Here is a 15,158-nt window from a genome sequence, read left to right as displayed (position 1 = left end):
CGTATTCTCTGTTTCTGACCTTCAGTGCCTGATTCAGAGCCAATGTGGGACTGGGACCATAATCCCATTGAAACTGAAGAGGCAGTCATCACCATTTCTTCTAGAGGGGTCATCCTAATCCCTGGGATCTTGCCAGTGAAAATGATTGAGGTACATCAAAAATTAAATTGAGGGAGATTTTCAGAATCCAAAGAAAAATCAGTTCATGACAGAAGCAAACTGTAAAATATTATCAGTTGTAAAAACAGGTGCACACTAATGGTGTAGGGTTCTTTTTTAAAGCAGCATAAATATGCATTTCAGAAATGCGTCTGGGTTGTCTGAAACATATGATCACTGTAGAGTGTGAGAGACAGAAGGAGAGAGGGAGAGGGGAAGCATGATACTCCTTTTTGGGGAATATTTAGGTAATTTTGGAGTTAGTTTTCTCAGATCACTTGGTCAGACAGCCTGAATATCACATCCTAGTATAGACAGTCAGATTCAACTGCTTTTTCCTATTAGGTTGAAGAAAGATGACTGATGCTTCCCCAAGGGAAGGGAAGGAAAACGGTTGGGAAACTCTATCCTTCCTGTGTAAGTCTGCTCACAGCGTGCCTATTCCCCACTCTTGTTGACTGTCAGAGTTCACAGTACAAGGCAGAAAGGAAACCCTGGCAGGAGAGACAGTGAAGTTACCCTCCAAGGTAGCACATGGGTCTATGTGCAACAAGCAGCTGCAGGCAGCCGTCCTCCTGCCTTGCACATTTTCATGGCCAGTGTGGGGCAGACACTGTTGTTTTAAGGCAGTCTTGGAAACAAGTGTTCTTCTTTCAGTCCAGACTCTCATATTAGGCTCCTGTGTGACAGAACACTGTGTCAAATGATCTGTGCCCATTATACACACTGATGTCAAAAGCCATTTAAAACTAAAATAAAATAATATAGCAAGTGTCCCAACCTTCCAAATATTCTGTTGGATTGCATTCCACTCTACTTTGGGTAATAGCACTGTCAGCAGGAAGCCAGGTACACACACAAAGAAAAGAAGAAACAGCAGTGTAGGTATTAACCTATAATAGGTAGGTATTAACGTACCCTTGCTCCTGCAGGATGCCAGGCCATACTCACCATGTTATCAGGTCAAATCAGTTTATTCCTCTTCCTTTGCTGATGGAGGAATAAATGCTTGCTAGTTATCTTGGGATGTATACACGACCAAACTGAAGGCTAAGCAGAAAGAAGCAATTGAAACCAAAGTCTTAAAAATCCTTTGTTTAGTGTCTGAAAAAAAATTACTTGTATTTATTCTTATATGAATACTTTTAATGCTTTGTCTTTTTGAACAGTTCTTTATTATTCCCTTATCTTTTTTTTCTGTCACTTATTTCTTCCTTATCTAATCTTTTATTTTCCACACCATTTATAACTGCAATAGGCCAGTTCAAAATAGATAAGCCAATTTTTTTCTTAAAGTCTTCCTTTCATTTATTAGTGATCCAAACAGTGACTTGCACAGGAGCTTTCCCAAATAGGTGCCTTGAGCTGATTAGCACCCTATTCTGCTGTCATACAGTGGTGAGGTTGCATGCTGTAAAGCAGAATTTTCACTTGTTCGTTTCTGGTCTGGTTTGACAAAGTAATTTTTTCTACAGGGAAACTTTAAGATACATAAAAGTTTGTTAAACTGAGAACTGACAATTGCTTTTTAAAGTATTTCTTAAAGGGGCTATTCTTTTTAAAGAGAAACCAATGTCAGAGTTCTGTGAATGAAAGAATGAGCTCTCCAAAATGATTGATGGTGCTGTCTCACGTCTCTTGATTGATTAGTGCTTTGGTTTGAAACTTTGGCTCACAGACCATCTGTGTCCTACAGAGGCCTTGCTACTAGAGTCTTCAGAGAGAAGGCAGATCCCATGACGATGGCTTCTCTGCTTGATTCCTGCTGTTAAATCATCTTTAAAGCAGTTAAAAATTTATGAAACATTTTACTAATCGGACTTCTTCTAGGAAAGCAGTTCTAAAAGGGAAGATTATTTTTGCTTCTGAAGTTGTTCCCCTTTTTAATACATGTAAATAATAATTACTAACTTATTTATAAAGCCCCATTGGCATGACTGAGGTGCTTGGGGTACTATAGAACATCATCAAAACAGAATCAAAACAAAATGAACAAAAGTTCATCCTCATTAGAGTCGAGCCAAACACAAGAAAAATTGCAGACAAGATAACAGGATCTGTTTCTCTAATCATGCAGTCTCAGCATTTATATTTTTTTAATTATGCTGGGGTTTGAAATACATCAGCATAAGCCTCAAATCATGTACAAATAAGGGTGAAGTCCCTTTGTTCTTCCATAAACTTATTTTCATTTCATATCCTCATATGTTTTCCTAGCTCACCTATGTCAAATATTAAGTATAAACCACCAAGCCTGTAAGGTATTCTGCACTGCTGAGGCTCTGCATGGTGCCCCACACAACCTTCCTGAAATAAATAGGCAGAAAACCAGATGTTCCAGAAGCTGTGCAGTGAATGTTTCAACTGTGACCAGCTATGTACTGGGGGAAGTTATAAAGCAAGGAATTGGGCCTTCCCTACCCTTTTGCAAATGAGGGTGGTGGGGTAAAGTTCCCCACTTGCCAACTCTTTGGGCAGAGGAAAATCATATTGGTATAATGATCACTTTTACAGATGGCTGCAACCATACGAATTTCAATACCACCTGTCCCAAACCTAGGTAAAAGAGCTACAAATTAACACATAGCTATGTATATATTTAATCAGCTGGAATGCACTTACAGGAACAATTTTCAAAGTTCCATCTGATTCGTACTGCAGGTAAGCATCAGTTAGGTGTTTGTTGTTTTTCTTCAGTATCACCGGGTACCAGTTCCACAATACAGATTTTTAAATATGTAAGCTGGCTGTACAAAACAAGGAGAATTTGCACTCCCTCCCCGTCAGGCACCAGCCAAACTGTCAGTCTTTACAAATAGGTTAAATAGGTTATGGGAGATAAATACAGGAGGAAAAAATAATGGAAAATATATAGTGAATGTTAGGCTGTCATTAGCAGCAGCTGTTTCTGATAAGGCTCAGCTCTTAAACTGTTGAAACAGGGAAAACAGATTAAAGCTGTTGCTTTGATGCCTTAATACAGTATCTATTTAATTTGAGATTACATAGTTCATGAAGCATAAATCCCCAAATATTTTTATAAAATCCTTTAACAGCCTTCAAAAATATCACAGTGTAATTTGTAGAATTCACTCTCTTGAGTCTGGTTTTAGAAATATACCAATGTGTAGATGATTTGAGAAAGCAAAGAGCTGAGCCTGATTTTGGATTTGTATCTCAAGGCGCAACATTTTCTCTAAGCAATAGGTTTCAAGGAAGCTCAGCTGGAACCGAGGACGAGTATTAATGGTGTAAGTTCAAAGGCAAGGGTGGCAGCAGCAAGGATGGATAGGCACATGGTCCACTAAGGTGCAGTGAGACTGCTGAGGGGACATGCACTCCTGTCCCTCTGTACATTGAAAACATCTATCCCAATATATCATCTGACTGATTAAACAGTGCTTCACTTGGAGGAGTCCACGTCAGATTGGACTCGAATATAGAGGCCAGATCTAGCATCCATTAAAATCACTTGAGGAGGCACTGCAGAAGAATTTTGGCTTTTACACTATGTCTACCACCATTATAATGCAGATATCGCATTCACTCCCAGCTACGTAAATGCCAGGAGACAGAGACCCAAGGCGGGAGACCACTGTTCTCCTGATCCACCTTCCTGAATTTCATTTTTGTTTCAAAAAAAAAGTGATGCTTGAGCATTTCACAGCATTCACCCTTTTGAAAAAAATGAAAGCCTTGTAAAAACACCTCTTCACTATGCTTTGTGGCTGGTATTGCTGAGGTATAGTCTGACCTCTAATGCCTGGGAATGCTGCAGTTCTGGCCTGTATCTGAGAACGTTTAGCTGCATGGGAGGAAAATAAGAAGAATTCTCTTCAATTGCCTATTAGTTTGTATAACTGCTTCCCAAAAACAGTAAAAGAAAATGTAATATCAGCAGAATTCACATGTAAGTAAGTAAAAAACCACCAGGTAGGAAAAGTTAGTCAACAACAGCCTAAAACTTATAGTCAAATATTTCTTTCCCCTAAAACCTGTTTTTGCCACCCTTTATTGCATATAATTTTCTCCGTAAAAAAAAAAAGCATCTGTTTACTTTGTTGTAATTTATTATAACACCAACATGATATGAAACATTACAAGCTCAATTGCTAATCACCTTTTTCTCCCCCCTGGTTGTTTTTGCCTTCCAGAACCCCTTGCCTGAGTAAAAATTATTTGTCATTAACCTCTGACAGTTTTGAAAATTGTCTTTGGACTAACACAAAACAAAGCAAATTGCTATGTCCAATCATCTAGCATGAGTTCAGATCTAGGAAGTCAAAGTCTGTAGTTTACACAGAGTATATTTAAACAAAGATCTAGGGGATCCACACATTGTACTGTACAATCTTTAACTTCTTCTTGTGTGAAATGAGTTTATGCCAAGTCTGGTTCATTGGGCAAGGCTACTCAGTTTTTTTAGTCCCTTGAATTAGTTTCTAAGTCAGCAAAGAAATAAGAACATTTAAAAAAAAAACCAAACCAACTCTAAAACCTAAAAAACTACATCCTTGTTATGCAAGTCTTCCTGCTCACATACTTCTAGTTGAACACCTCCTTTGAAGAACAGAAATGGGATTGCTGAAGGTTAAGTACATGAAAAAGAGGAAACGAGGCTAATGATTGTTTTGCCCAGTGGAAAACTCTCCAAGTTGTGTTATTGCAGCTCCTATAAATATCCAAATAGGATTTCATGCTGCATTGGAAAATTCCGTGTCAGCGACTCACAGTCTGTTTTATATGTAATTCATCTCCTCCCTTTCTTTTATGCCTGGTCATTTCTAGTGTATAAACATGATATGCAGTTTACCAAAATATTTTATAATTGTCTAAGAGAATCAAACAGTTATAAAACCTGCATCATGACAAAGCTTAGGGCAATAATGAATTTTGCCCTGCTCATGAAAATTTTTAATGCTGCCTGTATATGCTTGTATATACCAGACAAATGTAAAGCTATTTTTTCTTTCCACTGTATAAGTGAAATCAGTGGAGCACAAGGATAAGTGAAAACAGAGGAAAAATATGCGTCTTTCCCATTCCCATAGCATCATCAGGCTACTGTTGTATGTTCATTTTTAAAACATGCAATAAGTCTGGCTGGCTACTTTGTTTAAAAATGCATTTGTGTGCTGTTTTGTGTTTCATACAATTTAGAAAAACCCAGAGAGATTATTTAGATGCCTTCGACCTGAAGCACTAAAAGAATAAACCCTTGTCCCCAACAAGGTATCACAAAAAGACAAAACTTGGGGGATATCTCCCTGTGGGCTGCCTTGGCAGAGTCAGCTGTATCTTCACCTTCATCCATAAACTCCCCACCCCACATTTCACCAGGCAGACACCTACCACTCATGAACGGACAACAGCTGACACACGGGTACATCTGAAACTCCTGCCTCCTGTTCAAAGTTAAATCATTTCCATCCAGCTGGGACACAGACCTTTCTGTTGTCTTCTGAGGTCAGACATCAAACTAGGCAGAACAGATCTTTTTAAAACAGTTTCCTGGGGCATAAAGATGACTGCCTTTTAGAGTGTAGGCCAGGGCTAGGACATTTCCTAAGGAAGAAGAAATTCAAAGTCTGTGGCTCCCATTGTAGGATGAATCCATCCTATGTGATACCCAAGCATTGAATATCTCTGTTACCTTGCTGTTAAAAGTTTGCAAGTTATTTCTAGCTGATGCAGAACTGAAAGTTATTACTGCTTCTAAAGCAGTGCTAGGCACCAGCCTGGATTCATTTGCCTTCAGATAAAACATCTTTGTCTCCTGAGGTAGAATCCTTCACAAAGGATTTGTAAGATGCTGAAGATTAAAACTATTGAGGATTCAAACAGATCAGTGCTAAAGCTGAACCCATTTTAAAAGGAGTCCTTGCCTGCCCTACTTTCAGCATACAGCAAATAATAAATCAAGGTGTGTCATTTAGCATTTCTGTGCCTCTGTTTCTCCACAGAGGATGGAAGCCAAAATCTTCAGCCACTGTGGTACAGCACAGATTGTGCAGCCTCTCATTGCCAGACTTCAGGGGAACTTCTCAAGGTGACTGCCCTCATCCGTACAGCCGGGGTTTTCACAATCAGGCTCCTGGAATGAAAGCCAACATATTACTGCCAGTGCAGTGTATTAAAATGCTGATGCTGAAGAAAGAAATGAGGGTAGAAGGTTCTGGATTCATGGACTCATTCAAAAGCAATATAAAATAAGTAGGGAAAATGACTATGTGGTACCGAAGCACAGTGGTGCCCATACTGAGAAAAGAGAGAGACTGTTTCTTTGTACTGATTTAGAGGGAGGCTGCCAAGGCACATCCAGTAAATTGTTATTGTTCAGAGTCATCTGAAGAAGGATCTCTGAAAGCTGAGTTTGATATACAGGAGGAACACTCAACTGATTGTTATATAATAATAATTGACTGCAGAGGAATGGACTTTCTACGGAAGCTGGGACTGTATTTTGAGTTGGAGAAAGCTTTTTACACTGTGCAGAGAAGCCTTAGGCTTTACTCTATTGGAATTTAGCTTTCCAGGGGCAGGCAATGTGCTGTGGTGCTGCAGAGATGCACAACAACTCCAAAGTTTCATAAAAGACATGACTGGGAGGAGGAGAAGCAAAGTCTACTCAAGAGCCGAGTTTGAGAGTAGCTAAAAATTAATCTGAAGAGGGATATTGTGCCAGTGAAAGTAAGGAGCAGCTGAAACAATTGCATTTTTGTGCTTTGTAGTTAACTTCATGTTAAATTCAAACACACAGCATTATTTTTAGGACCTAGAAGACCCAAGCAAAATGCTCCAGGCAGCTGCTATCTTTTCTGTCTTGAGTAAACATTTGTTTTTGTCAGTTTGATAATTAATCCTCAAATTATAGAACTTCCTCTTTTCCTTTTCCTCTTCCTCTTCCTTTTCTCCTCTTCCTTTTCCTTGACCTTGACCTTGTTGCTGTCCTTTTCCAGTTTCTGGAGCCTGCAGTTTTTAAGAGAAGGAGCTGCCTTTGAACCATTTCCCAATTCAAAGGTGTCTCTTTGAGATGGGCAAAAGTTTCATGCACCTGAGTCTCTGCCTGAGAGCTGAGCTGGATTTGCTTTCTGCAGACAAATATTCCTCACAGGAGAAAACGACAGGGAGAGGAGAGGGGAGGTCGTGCATGGAGTTTTAATTTTGTTTGCCTCCTTCTCCCCACACTGAGACCTGCTCAGTCCTAATAGCTACAGCCTTTTGAGGATGCAGTAATTTATTTGCCCCTTGATGCAAAGGTGAAAGAAAAGGAAACATGACTGATTTGTATATTGTTCACATTCATTCTCTGCTCCTTACTGGCCTATTCTAAATAATATAAAATGAGGCAGTTGATTGTGGAGCAGCCCATAGATCACAAGAGGTTGTTGTGGACGGTGTCACATATCCAGCGTTCTGGGACATAGTGTCATCCAAGGCCCGTTCTGGATTGTTACCACAATCAAACACTGCCATGGGTTGACACTGAGGAAATAAAAGACAAAATTTCCTTCATAGTAACTGATGAAGACTGGTTAGAAATATACCTGCAAGGAATGGTGAGGAGAATGCAGGTGATACGACCTATGTCCTCCTGGAGGACAGATACACTACTGTGTAACCTGATGTACTTCAGGATAGATGAGGGTCTAGTATGTCACTAGCTAGATAACTCATGTACAGCCAGCTTTTTAATCCATTTATTTGCATGAGGTGGTAGAGTTCAGGACATAGGATGCTTCTGATGTTTCTCACACCAATGAGTTAGAAGCCTTTTCACATCTTGGGCTGGCATATCCTGAGGGCACCCAGCACATGGCTCCAAATAAGTTTTTTGCAACTACTGCTTTTTCTCCTGGAAGGGAAAAAAAATAATAGAAAACATTCAAATGGTTGTGGTCTGGGTGAAATTTTTGATCTGTCCTCCATTTTTCAGTCTACTAGACCCAGCCAGCAGTATGTTGCTGGAACAACTTGTCCACAAGGAACTGCTGACCTCAGAGGTAAGTAGCAAGTTCATTAAGGTGCACATGCCTTCCTTTTCTGGGACGGTACAATGTGCTGCTGACTCATATGGGCTGCATCCCCGTGGCACAGTCTAACCCTAAATCATTAAGAATGATCCAAATTCTGCCACTCTGTCTTCTCTTGATTAACATCTTACTCCGCAAGCAATTTTATTTAGTTTCAGTGGGGCTGCATCTGTAAACCAATTCTCAGTATAAGGGTGAGAGAATCGTGCCTTGTAATTCTAACCATGGTTCCAATAGATCCAGATAGGGATTATAACAAACAGCAGAAGGAATGAAAACAAACTTGATCTGGGTTCAGACTGGGCTAGTGAAAAAGGAAAAAAGGGAATGAAATCACAATTCTTGCTTATATAAATAGCACCTGTTTTGACAAATTTTGTATGCCTATATTTTCTGAATTAGCATGCTTCCAAAGTACCACTTTTCTCAGAACATAAATGACAGCATTGACAAAAAAATAATACAGGCTGTTACTATATATGTTTATAATCTCTAAGCTTTGCAAGCAAAGAATTGTTGAATTTATCTGGTAATTCTTAACCTAAGCAGACTTGCTTGGTCTTAGCTCCAGGAGTTAACTCCTTCAGCAATAGTACAAGACACAAATGTCTGATTATTGAGGCTGAAATGGTTGTGATCAGCAGCACTAGTGGTATACTCCAGAAGTTGATACTGGGTCCAATACTGTAAGATCTTAATTAGATCTAGAATCCAGATCTCTGTACAGGCACAGAGTACACCTTCAGCAAGTTTGCAAACAATACAAAACTGGGAGGAGGGGCTGATTTGCCAGAGGGTTTTGCTGCCATCCAGAGGGACCTCGACAGGCTGGAGGAATGGGCCAACAGGAGCCTCATGCAGTTCAACAGGAGGAATTGCAAAGTGCTGCAGCTGGGGAGGAGCATCCCCAGGCACAAGTACAGGCTGGGGCTGACCAGCTGGAAAGGAGCTTGGCAGAAAAGGACCTGTGGGTCCTGGTGGACACCAAGTTGAACATGAGACAGGAATGTGTCCTTGCTGCAAAGGAGGTGAATGGTATCCTGGGCTGTATGAGGCAGAGCATTGCCAGCAGGTTGAGGGGGGTGATCCTGCCCCTTTGCTCAGGGCTGGTGAGGCCACACCTGGAGTGCTGTGGCTGGTTCTGGGCTCCCCAGTAAAAAGGAGCCGTGGACATACTGGAGAGAGCCCAGTGAAGGGCCACAAAGATGTATAAGGCACTGTAGCATCTGTCATACAAGGAGAGGCTGAGACATCTGGGACTGTTCAGCCTGGAGAAGAGAAGGTTCAGGGGGATATTATCAGCATGTATAAATACCTGATGGGAGGGAATGAAGAAAAGTGTGAAAGACTCTTCTCAGGAGCACCCAGTGACAGGACAAGAGGTAATGAACACAAACTGAAACACAGGAAATTCCACTTAAATATATGAAAAAACTTTTTACTGTGGGGATGGTCAAACACTGGCACAGGTTGCCCAGAGAGGCTGTGGAGTCTTCATCTTTGGAGATATCCAAAACCTGACTGGACATGGTCCTGAGCAACTTGCTATAGCTGGTCCTGCTTGCACAAAGGGGTTGCACTGGGCAATTTCCAGAGGTCCCTTCCCACCTCAACCCTTCTGTGACTGTGTGATACTTTGGTAGTTCCTTTTTACATTACATTAACAACATTGCATCAGTATTCTTTCAGCTGATTTGCATTTGCATTTCCGATATATCTGCAAATAACAGACATGTTTATTGCTTATAATATTCAAGCTCATAATTCTCTACAGCTCTTTAAGACATCAGTAACTTTAACCACATTTAGACATTAAGACTCTCTGGTTTTAATGACCCAGAATCAAGATGCCACTTTTTGTGCAGAACTGCAGTTAAAGACTCACACTTTGAAGTGCCACAGCAGGGTGGGTTTAAACAAGCTTTCTGCTAGTAGCACCATCGCAGCAACTCACAGACCGAACTGATCTGGCTCATGGGTGTCTGTCCAAGATTTTCAAAGACGTTCACAAGACAGACTTCATCCTTAGTCTCCTATTTTTTTACAAGGCCCTAAGTAAACAAGACTATTAAGCCCATAGTAATCCTCATAGCTATTTTGATCACACACTGCTGAAAATGAGCTAAGAACCATACCTGGCTAATGTTGAAGCATGAGGTACAGGAGATGGGGAATAGAAGCCCATTTGTGACACCTAGCTAATTTCCTGAACATCTAAAAACATGAAAATGTGGTCATTACCCACTAAGAAAAGTGAACAAACTGAGAAGAACAAATACAAACAAAATATTTATGAAATTAGGACAAGACATACAGAAGCAAAATTTGCAAAAATTCTTTGTAAAGCACCTTACAAGTCATTCAAAGTTTTGCTCATCCATTCAAGCCAAGAGCATTACAGTTACTGTCCTATTGAACCAAACCAGATGGGATTCACTCATTACTACAACTCCAACTACCAAAATGACATTTGGCTCTTCTTTCTTATCCCTCTTTGACACTAATGCAAGAGTCACTGTAATAGGTAGGCTTGTTATGGAGAACTCAATAACAATAATAAAAAAACCAAAAATTGCTTTTCTTGTATTCCTCTTGTTGTTGAAGAAGAAAATTATACTGTAAATTAAATCTGATTTTATGACATTTTCATGCATATAGATCTTCATATCAACTCAGGAGAGCATACTTTATTTGAGCTCTGTAGTCCTTATACTTTTCAATTATTTTTTCTTTGTAATTCAGAATAAGTTTCTAGTGGATTCATGGAACAATATGGGGGTCACTTGGGGGTGATTTTAATACCTGCAATTCCCATGGTTATTAATCAAAGACTTTTTAGCTTTTTAGATAAATTATCTGCCTTCTGTTTAGAAGATTGAGATTAAGCATGTGAGAGAAATTGTCCCTATTGACACAAGGAAAATAGTCAAGAAAAAACAAAATACAGCATTTTGGATATCTCACAAAACTGCAGAATATGCTGTATATTTTCAGTTTTATTTCATCTAGCTTCATGAAAATAATTTATTATGAAAATAGCAATGATTTTCAGAAGGAGTGTTTTCCGTTTACTGACTATAAATCTCAAAAGCTGTCATAACCAGTAAAACTTTTTTGATTTGTGATTTACAGTTTACCAGTGACAGTTTAAAAAAAATCATCAGGCTTTCTAAACACCTAAGAAAGAAAAAAGTGTTCATTTAGCATGTTTAGTTGTGAATGTAAATTTGCATGCTATCCCCTTAGACAGGGGTGGTTACATTTTCATCCACTGAATTCAGAATCGTATAAACAGAGCCAGTTCCTGTCCAATTGATTTAATTCCTCTTGACTCACTGAGTTCAATAATTTGAAAAATCCTGGTAGATTCTCTGTTCACTGAAGAAACAAAAAAGTTTGCTTTTCATACATTTTCCCTTGTTTTGGAACTGCAGAACTGTAGGGTAGAGTTCCCAAGGCACACCAAGGACAAAAGACCATGTAGCTGAAGTGATACATTTACTGGGTTTCTATGTATGTGAAAATATATCAGAATATCAAATCTCTGTTCAGTTCATCCTTCAACAACGGTTAATCCTATATCAATAAATCTCAACAAAACAAAGCATTTAAAGTAGCTTTGGACTTCGCTCCAACATTTCAGCTGCAACCATCCTCAAATCATGTGGAAATTCAATGTTTACCTGTAACTCACTTCTAGCTCTCTGCCAAAGAGAAATTAACTAAATTTTACAGAAGTATTTTCAGTATTTATAACAGCTCTAGCATTATCATTTCACAATTTTTATTCACCTTATGAAGGGCTTGATTTATCGGTTTGTTAACCTGAGACACAGCTGCCTGCAGAGCACACTGTTGTGAACTACTCAGGTCACTCAGGGTGTCTGAAGCAGTTTAACTGTATTAGTGCATTGATTCAGCAGGGTGGGTTAGCCCGGTCCTATAACCAGGCTTAATTAGCCACAGTGCTTCCACTACTCCAGCTGGCTCCTTCAGCCAGTGCTGTGCAGCATGGCATTATACTCTTTTAACTTAATGAGAGAAGGCTGAGTTTGTTTTTTGCAATCATGCAGAAGTTTGTCACAGGACCTGGAAGTTGCTTTCCTAAATCTGAGGCTGTTACCTATTTTGCATCCTGTCTTCTTTCTTAGCCACCAAGAGCATATAAATCGGAAAGTAGCAAGGCAAGAAGACAAAGCAGCAAGTCAGCAAAAATTATCAGCAAGAAATATTCTTATAAAGAAAAGAGACCTAAGTGGGTAAACAAACCATACGTCCCCCTAATATGGCGCCAAAACAGACCTCAGAAAGATTTTTCACTTTCATCCCTCAGGAGCTCTTTTCTGGAAAGGTAATTAAAAAGAAAAGGCCTTGATGAAAGCCACAGAGAGAGTCAGGGAATAAGGCCATGAGATGAACAAAACAATCAGTCCTTGAAGACAGCCCTACACATTGACGTATAATGTTCTCCACAGCAAATATTTATTTCCTGAGGACAGCATTGCACACCACTATGTAGGGCTGCATTTAATAAATTGCAAAACATCTTCAGGAAAATACATTTATACACATTGTAGGGTATGCAGTGCATACTTAGCTTCATCATTGTGATATTATGAACGCCGCATGCCCTTTCTTCCTAGATGTCTTCAGAGGTCTTAAGATTTGTTCTGACAACAGAGTGAAAAGATTAGAATAAATGCAGCTGTGCTCCATGTAATGTAGAATACGTAGCACATGTTTTGCATCTTCATGGAGGGAAATGGTGTTAAAATACATATTGTATATACGTGTATTTATTTGTACTGTAAACAGGAATATAAGATACACAGGTTTCAAGAAAAGTGCATCTATCAACGAGTTTTATTAAGGTGTAAGAGCATTACTTGTATTCAATACTCAGGCTTGGCATTTTGCAGAGCTGTCTCATTCTTAAAGTGGAACTAGTGCAAACCATATTCCTGCCTTCATTTGCCATGGTCCTTTCACGAATGTGTGGGTAACTTTGAACATGGCTGGACCATATTTGTCCAGTAACGGATACTAAAATGGCTATTAGGAGCACCGTCCCAATTTTCCATATTTCAGAAACAAGCTTTGTTCAGGAGCACAAGTGGGCAAGTGTCTCCAGTCTCAAATAAGAGAGAGGCAGTGTGAGTCAGACAAGATGGCTGTTGACCTTAAGGCAAGATAGAAATGGATGGAGAAAGCTATTCTCAGCTGTGTTTCTTTCAGAGACTGCTCCAGAAACTTACCTAGTCCTGGTAATGGAAGTTGTTTTATTTTTAATATCAAAGTTTTACTTTTAATATTAGACACTCTGTTTCTGATAATGTATGCACTTTTTAATTTCTTTTAAGATACATAAGTTGGATGACAATAGGAAAAGCAATGGAATTTACTTTCTTAAATCACAGTACTGCACAGTTTGAGTGATAATTCTATAAAGCTATGACAACATCATTATTTCTAAAATTACACACTGCTAATACTTATTAATGCCCTTCAGAGCTGACCATTGGAACAATACTGTAAAGGAAAAGGACTTATGTTTAATCTGAAATGCATGCTTTCATTCTGAAACAACTTTGCAATTTGCTGGTTTTCACTCTGTACTATATGAAATCTGTTACAGCATGAAATTTTTAAAAGCTGAAACGGAAGTGTGAGGCAACCTGAAATTATCATTATTTTTGTTTTTCTTTCAGAGAATTAGATATCTACTGAATTTGTTCTAGGTAAAAGAAAACAGATTTCTAAATTTGGAAATGCTGTGTAAAATGGACTTGTCACTCTTTGACACAAACCTCAAATCAGACACCAAATTTGTGTTGACAAAGACTTTTGAAAACAGTGGAAGCTGTTTAACTCAGCGTACTCTGGATTAAACCTGCAAAGGCTAAATTTTTAGGGTGTGAGATAAAGTTACATGAACAAGACACATCTCTGTAGCTGTATCTTGACCAGTTCTTATGTTTTGCTCTTATACGGGCCTATTCATGAACTAACAGATAAACCTGAATGAAACATAATCAGTAATTCACAGCTGAATCATGAAAATAAAAAAGTGAGCACTTCCCCAGTTATTTTCAGAAAAAGATGGACAATTAAAATATTTTTATTTTCTTCCTGTGAGTCCACTGGAATTGTTAACTAAATATGTTAACTCTGAATGTAGTAAGAAGGTCTGCAAAGTCTCCTTTACAGTTTTGTAGCTTTCTGTGTTTTATGTTGCTTTTCAACAGTACCTCTAGTATTACCAAGATATATTATTATTCCTGAGAAAGAGTGTAATTATGGCGTGTTGTATACTTTTAAGTGGGTCAAATAACCTTTATACCACACTTTTTAAGTATCAATGATCCCTAAGTAACCTACAATGTATGCTGCTGATCGGGAAATTAAATTTGTATTTAATTATGCAATGTTGTGTCGAATTGAGAATATATTACACCAAGTCGCTTTGAATGACTGTTACATACTTCCTGCTGCAGTTGTTGTCCACGATGCTAACATAGTTATCTTTGTGTTATATGGAAATGAAGGAGTCCAACAGTGGGGATGTTATATATTTAGCAGTTGGCAGCTATGTAGTTTGCTTTCCTGGTTATACAACACCTCTCATTCAGACACACTATATCAGTTTGCAAAAAGTCATACACACCCTGCAGAATTTGATATTTGGTAATGAAAGCCAAGTCCGTCAGAGCTGAAAATACTAGCATTCTGTATTCCCCAGACTGTGTTCACCTGACTTTGTGGGAGCCCTATTAAGTGGCATAGGATGAGAATCTGCCTTTGTGTTCACTGTCCCCTGAGAATGTCATGTGTTTGTTACATGAAACTCATAAATCACTTTGATGCTATCTGGACCTGTATTATCATAGGAAACCTATAGGCTGGTAAAATCTGCTTCTAAATCATGTAGAATTCACTTATTGCTTTTGGGCATTGAGTCTGATATTA

This window comes from Phalacrocorax aristotelis, chromosome 2 (assembly GCF_949628215.1).
Source record: "Phalacrocorax aristotelis chromosome 2, bGulAri2.1, whole genome shotgun sequence".
NCBI lineage: Eukaryota > Metazoa > Chordata > Aves > Suliformes > Phalacrocoracidae > Phalacrocorax > Phalacrocorax aristotelis.
Note: the sequence above shows the minus strand (reverse complement) of the source record.